Here is an 8,301-nt window from a genome sequence, read left to right as displayed (position 1 = left end):
CATATTCTACTTCTGGCTTCTACCTAGGGCAAGGGCTAAACTCCTCACTACTCTACTTCTGGCTTCTACCTAAGGCCAGGGCTAAAAACTACTCTCCTCGCTACTCGAGACTCCTCTCTCTCTAGCTCCACCTCATCCAATCAGAATTCACACACACACACACACACACACACACACACACACACACACACACGCTCCAGGCATGAGCTTAGGTCATTCACAGATTGGCTGGCAGATCTGGATCATGAGGAACTGTCCAGCCTGGCAGGCAGCCCACGCGTGCAGCCTCACTGCGCATGCTCAGGCAAGGCAGTAAACAAGTGGGTTTCACAGGGCCTGCAGCCGCACCTGCTTCCCACATTGGGGCAGGCTTTGTAGTCTCCTATGCTCAAGCTATGCCCAGTGTGGCACAGTCTCCTTCTGCTGCCTTCAGATCAAGATGTGGACTCATTTCTTTCTCCAGCACCATGTCTCCTGCCATGATGATAATGGACTAAGCCTCTGAAAACTGTAATTTAATCCAGCCTCGATTAAATGTTTTCCTTCCTAAGAGTTACCATGAGTGTGGTGTCTCTTTACAGCAATAAAGACCTAACTAAAACACACAAGTGACAACTGGAGTCACCAACAGAAAAAGATCATAATATTTCCAAACAAAAATGTCCCCAAGTCCTCAGAGCATTCTTAAGTAGCCTAAATGTAGCCATGGTTGATAAATTATGGAAGACAGCAACAAAGTGCTTGACAATCTCCCACCAAGAGTGGATGAAAATGTGTCTGTTGCAAAGTTGCAAAATAAACAGAACTCCACATACCCCTGTGGATAGTACATGCTGAGGCCAAAAATACACTTGACTGTGACAGGACATGAGCATTCCGAGTGCTGGTAGAAAATATGTGCCTCTGTCACTTCTGGTGCCCAGAATGGCCCCACGGATGATGCCAACCTTCTGTTTTACAAACAGGAAGACATGATGATAAATACAAATTCAGAATACATGATCAAGTTACCCGTTACTAACAAGGAGCTATGAGGACTAAGAACTGTTCCTATGTTTTAAAGCTCTGTAAGACAGCATGCATGTGTAACTCCAGATGGGGGAGTACAGTGGCCGGGGGAGTGGTGGTGTCTAGCTGAAAGGGAATAGTTCACATTCCAAAAGAGCTGTTTATTTATTTTTCCGGCAAGTTATTTAAGGAAAAAAAAAAAAACATTAGGAACAAGGACGATTGGGAGGACGAAGGAACCTCGGAGGATCCCTGTGTGACGAGGTGGGTTTCCTTGCTATTCCGAAGTCCTGTGAGAAGTGCAGCCAGGGAGGGAGGGGGAGGACAGGCACAGAGGGAGGACAACATAAGTCATACACAATCCCCATCGAACCTTAACATCCAGCGTTTACCAGAACTCTTGAGCCAACAAAGAAGTAATGGTTCATTTTAAAGAAGTACAAAAAAAGACATGAACAGTATTTCACAAGAGAGATGCCACAGAATAAAAAACATAGTGGTTAAAAAAAAAAGTGAAAGAAGGACCTTCTGTCTCATTAATAATGGGGTGTATCCAAAATTCCGGGTGATAAGCTATTTTATATGTGTCATATTGGCTGAAAAGCAAGATATACTATGTTGGGGCTATCTTTTTTACATTGTGTGAAGGTATGTCTTTGTATTTTCAATCATTAATTCTTACCAGCAGAGAGCTAAAGGCTGGTGGGATATTAGAATTGTCATTTCTGTGATCCATCGTGGCCTTATATTTGTAAATACTTGTCCTTCCATACCTGCTCAGATACCCGAAGGTCAGACAGCCATCTATATCTAGAAGCAATCTAGAATTGTATCAGAGATTGTCTTGCTGCTGACTGGTTGAAATAAAGAGCTGGTGGCCAATAGCTGAAGCAGGAAATAGAGGGCGGGAACTTCTGGGCAGAGAGAATGAAGCCAGGGAAGAAAGCAGTAGCAGGAGATTCAGAGAGTGGACACAGAGGGAACACTGCCCGCAGTAGAGCAGAGAAAGGTATAGAGCTAGTTACATGGTGGGCCATAGGCTAGTTAGTTGGGTTGAGTTTAGAGTAATTGGGGGATTGCCCAAGCAAAAGGCCTAAGATTAAATTATATAGAAGTCTCATGTCATTTTTTAATAGTGCCGGTTGGTCTGAGAAAGTTCCACTATAATGCTAAATACGGACAAGGATTGTATCCACAAAATCCATTTGTAACTTTCTGAGTTGGAAAATAATCTGGCACTTTAAGACAGAAAACTTTATTTGACCATTATTTTTCACTCCTAACCATAATGATAGAGAACTTGAGCACTGTAAGACTGTTTATAATTGAGCTGCTTATTTTTATTTTACTTAATCTATTTAGTGTGTGTGTGTGTGTGTGTGTGTGTGTGTGTGTGTGTGTGTGTACGTGTGTGTACAGGTGCCTCTGGAGGCCAGAACAGGGTGTCAGATACCCTGGCGCTGGAGTTACAGGTAGCCGTGCGCCATCTCACATAGGTGCTAGGAAGTGAACTCCAGTCCTCTGCTGGAATAGTTCATGCTCCTAACTGCTGAGCCACCTCCCATCTCAAAGCTGCTAGTTTTGAAAAAAACCAAAAACCAAAAAACAAAAACGAAACAAAACTGGAAAGACCACAATTACATTAACAAGAAACATGTAAAACAAAACAAAAAACCCCAGAGAAGTAATAAGCGAACTACAATCTCAGCTGTCAATGAAATGGACACATCCAAAATCTTAACATTGAGTGTGAAAAACGTAATCTTGGAAGAATGGTTGCATTTTCCTAAAGCTTGAAACTTAGCAGTTGGGGCTGCCTCCGAGTTCCCCAGCTTTCATGTTAATGAGGAGTAACACAGTTTGCAAGGCCAATAATGAAGGTAAGTGGAGATGAATGAGACAGGGGACCGTGGAAGGTGGGATGGTGGTGGCATCTCTAGATGAGTTATAGATAAACTGACCAGAGAAGATCTGGGCAGGGCAGTGTGAGCCAAGCCTGAAATGGGAGGGGGCCCTCCGGTCATCTGGGCAAGGTCTGTCCTTAGAGAGTCACTCGAGTGTAGACTTGATGCCATACTCAATTTACCAGCACTTTACAATGAAGCAAGTCACCTTATTCACCCAAGCTTAGCTTTCCCTTCCTGTTATTCTCTTCCCTCATTTCTAAACCACGTTTTGTATTGACAGTCTTCAAGGATCTTTCCCTACACAAAGCAAGTATAGTTATTCTTGAGTGGTTTGTTGGTTTTGCCTGCAAGTATGTACGTGCACCACATGCCTTCATGGTTCCCTGTAGAGATCAGAAAAGTGGATTGGATTCCCTGCAACCAGAGTTAAGGATAGACTTGAACTATCACATGGATGCTGGGAGCTGGACCTGAGTTCTCTGCAAGAGGAAGAGCTCTTACCACCAAGCCATCTATCCAGTCCCGTTTGGTGTTTTGTTTTGTTTTTAAGACGGGGGTTTCATGTATCCTGCTGGTCTCCAGCTTACTATCCACCTGGCTCTGTTCCCCCAGTGCTGAGATTCCAGGTGTGGCCCACCACCCATGGTTTATGTGGTACTGGGGATCGAATCCAGGGCTGTGTGCATGCCACTCTATCAAGTTACATCCCCAGCCTATATTACTCTTCAGGTAATTTAGTGGCCTGAGTAAAGTATTTTGTAAACCTCACAGTTAGAGCAAGAATTTTGGTATGATTTATAAGTACTGCAATTTCAGAGAAAATAGATTAGATAGCTGTACCTAAGTTCAATGACCCAGTAAATATAAAATTTACATATTCTGTGGCAGTTGAGAATATTTTTGGTTTGATAATCCGTAGGAAGTACTGTGCCTTTTAGGAGTTGGGGCATTAGACACATACATTAGGATAATAGAGTTTTCAAGAAAACCTTATAAACCAGGGTGAAAATTAGATTTGGGGCTTTAGTGGCTGGGATTCTAATTTAATATTCACCTCATCAAATGGCTAAACTAATCTCTCATGCCAACAACAGCCTGGGTTAAAAAAATATGAAGCTGTTTGCATGTTAATAAATAAGAAAAAATATAAAACATGCCAACCTCTCCCCTTCCCGAGTGTAAGCTGCATGTGACCCTAATGGAACCTCTTGGATTTGATGGCGGCATTCTAATTAGTGCATCACACCTATCTCAGGTTTCATCGTTGCCATTTAACGAGGCTGCTGCATGCGGGGTGGAAGCAGTGCTCCCCCAGGCGCTGTCTGATGCCACGCTGATTACTCTTACGGAGTAGATGTTCTTCCGGTGACCATCTCATCACCTTCCTATACAGCTCCCTGTGCTAGCCGCATGGCTGGAGATGGGGCCATTTTCATTAATCACAAACTTCCGCAAAGAGTTTTCAGCTATGAGCACTTTAAAAAGAAGGGAGGGGGGCATCAAAAAGGTAAGGCACTTGTGTGCATTCACAGGTATGCAGTGTCCCAGCTGTCCTGTCACAGGGAGTCTGGGCGTGTGGTGTCTCACGGGCCTGGCATGGCTTAGACTTGCTCTCGAAAGTCCCTAGGAGCTCTCACCTCTGGGCTCTGCCTGGGCTCTGTGCTGAGACCATCTGACCACAGTCTTCTCTGAATTGCTGCTGCTCTCTGCCTCAGCTAAGGCCTGGACTTCAAGCCTTCCCATTTTTGGTCTGTTTTGTTAGGGAGATAATGTTATGTACATGGAAACAGATAACATGTTTGTTAGGTACAGATGTGTGGGTTTTCTGAGGTTTTCCTTGCTTTATTTTTTTTAATTTAATTTGGGGGGGGGGGTTCAAGACAGGGTTTCTCTGTGTAACCCTGGCTGTCCTGGAACCTGGAACTCACTTTGTAGACCAGGCTGGCCTCGAACTCAGAAATCTGCCTGCCTCTGCCTCCCGAGTGCTGGGATTAAAGGCGTGCACCATCACACCTGGCTCTTTGCTTTATTTTTATTCTTTCTTTTTCCTGTTCATTCATTCATTTATAACTGTAAACTGCTCAAGGGCTGTTTTTTTTTTCCTTTTAAGATTTATGCTTACATGTCTTAATGCATGCTTTTAAAAAAAACTTATTTTTAATTTAAAAATACTAATGGAAGCCTTGTTAAAAATTTCACTGAGATAACAGGCTCATCTGGGACAGACCCCAAAGAACGGAGGGTGCAGGGTCACTCAACCCACAGCGTGGCTAACTGGGTCTTTCCCATCCTCAGCACTCCAGCCACTCTGAGGATGGTAGTATTTCCACGTCTCCCTAGTAAGTTGATTATTTCAAAGCTTTCAGACATCCCTTCCCAAATACAATTATAATAATAGCCAATGGCAATTTATTGCCTGGCAAGTGCTTATTCTGAACATTTCTAGAAGGAATGTGGTGTAAGTTTCTCTTGAAGACAGACATAGTTTCTTCTAAGACTGAGAGTGGCTAGTCTTCCCTCCTGTGTGTCTGAGTTCTATGCACAAGACCCAGGGGTCTTGGAGCTAGAGACATGGTTCTGTAAATAAGGTGCCATGCATAAGGACCTGGGCTCAGATGCCCCTCCTCTAGAATCCCAGAACCTAGGGAAGTCCAGTGAGCTTCAGGTTCAGTTAGAGACTGTCTGGAAACCAAGGTGGATGATCAAGGGAGACCTCAATGCCTCAATTCACAACATGTTGTGAATGCCAACAAATTCATCTATGCCAATGAATTTAAGGCCATCCTGAATATCATGACATCTCAGTAGGGTACCCTCATAGAAGGGACAACTGGCCATGTTCTCTCAGCAGTCCTACATAACTGGTGGGGAAAAAAAATGTGTATTTATAAGTGACCATGCGCAAGATTTTGGTAGGCGGCCGTGACTTTGACTCTGCTCCTGGTAGAGGAATGGAGTTCCAACTACATGCAATTTCTTCTCTTTTCATCATTATGGGAACCCTAGAAAGAAGGCTAAGGAAAGAGCTAGCCCTAGTAAGGTCTCTTACTTCTGCTGACAACCTTCTCTCCTGAGAGCCAACCCTGGATGTGTATACCATATTCATCTTAGCTCAGCCATCCCTGGAGCTTCATGGGGCAGCTACAGCCCACACAGGTCTCCAGGACAGTGTCGGGATCCACCTGCCCACACAGATCTCGGCTGCCTCTGAGGGACAGCTGGTTCCTTGGGATATTTAGCCACACCATATTTTATCAAACCTAGGATCTTATAATATATACCATCATTTTGTATCCTACCAAGAAAGAAAAACAGTGCCGTCAGTTCCACCATGGAATGCCATCCATTTAAGAACGTGCCCCAATTTTTACAGATATTAAAATGTGACAAATGTGTCTCTTAGAATCAGCAGGGAAATATTTTTGCCTTTCCATTTCATACCACTTGATTATTAGTTCTGTTTCAAGACCCAGCGACAGAGGACATGGAGCTGGAAGCCTGCTTGCTATTCTAACCCGATTCATTATATCCCCCATCCCACCCTCAGACTTTCCCCAACCCCTGGTTCTATCAATGAAATATCCATCAATCCTCATGACTCAGCCTAACAACGGAAGAAGCAAAGAGCCTGTCTAACTAAATCAAACTTGGCTGGGCCAGGATTTGAACTGAGAAATTCCGACACAGTTTTGCACAGCATATCATTGGAATGCACCATTGCATACTCGGACACGGCCTCTTCACTAAGGGCTTTAGTGGAGGTAAAGGAGAATCATGATGTCTGTATTATATAATCTATACTTGAGAGGACATGGTAAGACACGGCATTGTCTGTTCAGAACATATGGAATGCCCAAGCTAAATACGGTGCACACATTCATTTGGTGCCTGCTGTAGGAGAGCATGGGGGCAGGGGAGGGGCAGGGCGGGGGAGGGGAGGGATGCCTCAAGTTATTCTCAAGGACGGCGCTGCTGTTCCTACAAACACTTTCTAACTTTATCTTAGGTCACCTGAAGCTGTCCGTGAGACTGTTCTTCCTTCTTTGCTAATACTTCTTTTGTTTACACTGAAGTGTAACACTGTAAGTGCTATAGACCTTTCTGGGGGATGGCGATAAGGACATATAGGCATCTAAGCTACATGGCAGTGTGGGACTGCCTGCCCATCCTATCCATGAGTTACTGACTTTCCACTGAGCACAGAGGCATAGGAGCAAGTAAGCATATCCCGGGAATAAAAAAAAAAATGTGCTTAAAACTGTCACTTGCCTGTCATGGCGGACAGAGAATTTGAGTGGACTTCTCTAGACATACTCTGAAATGCCTCTTCTCTTGGCTCTAGTTGTAGACAATGGAGGCTGAGGTGATCACTCAAGTGCTTACCAACAGAGGAGGAGGAGCCCCGACAGGATCCCTAGCAGGCTCATGCCTGTGGTCACACCCCTGGGAGATGGATTAGAAGGGTCCCTGGGGCATGCTGACCAGCTAATACAGCTGAATTGGTGAGCTCTAGGTTCAGCGAGACCCTGTCTCAAAAAGTATGGTGGACACCAGGCATGCCTCCCCGTACTAGGGAGGCAGAGGCAGGTGAACTCTGTGCTTGAGGATAGCCTGATCTACAAAGTGAGTTCCAAGACAGCCAGAGCTATGTAGAGAGTCTCAGAAATAAATGAACAAATAAATAAATAATAAATAAGATGATGGAGATCAACCTAAGAGGACACCTGACATCAACTTCTGACTTCCACATACATTCTCGAACACACACACAGACATACACACACACACCACCACCACCACCACCACTAGTACCACCAGGTACACAGATACATAAAAATAAAAACAGTTTTAAAAGAATTCGACAATGATAGAAAAGCAAAACAATTAGTATTGTAATAAACATTGAAACTACTGAAAAATTCAAAAGGAATAAAACAATACAAATCTTTAATATAAAGCAATATTAATATAAAATAGCTCTTAAAGAGTTTACTTGGGAAAAAATAGTGAGTCTATAAGCCTTTTTTTTTCCTGGTACCATGTATCAAACCGTAAGGACTGAGCTGGCCCGAGCCAGGCTGACTCCACGATAGGCTGTAAACTAACAGTTCAGGAGTCCCGGCCTGAGTTTCTACTTCTCAGAATTAGGCAAGTCAGTTTCTGAAACAACTGCAGGCTTAAGCCAAGGGTTCAAGAGGTACCCCTCCCCAGCTTGTGAAAGGACAGTAAACCAAGCTTGTGGCCAAGAGGACAAGAGCTACCCCTACTTGGCATGACCATAGCATCATTCGGACCCCAGCGATAGACCCACCAATAAAGATACAGATCATCCACCCCTCCCTAATGTTCTTCTTTTTGGCTTTAAAACTAAATCTGCAAATTCAGT

The sequence above is a fragment of the Mus caroli genome, chromosome 6 (genome assembly GCF_900094665.2).
Source record: "Mus caroli chromosome 6, CAROLI_EIJ_v1.1, whole genome shotgun sequence".
Taxonomy (NCBI): Eukaryota; Metazoa; Chordata; class Mammalia; order Rodentia; family Muridae; genus Mus; species Mus caroli.
Note: the sequence above shows the minus strand (reverse complement) of the source record.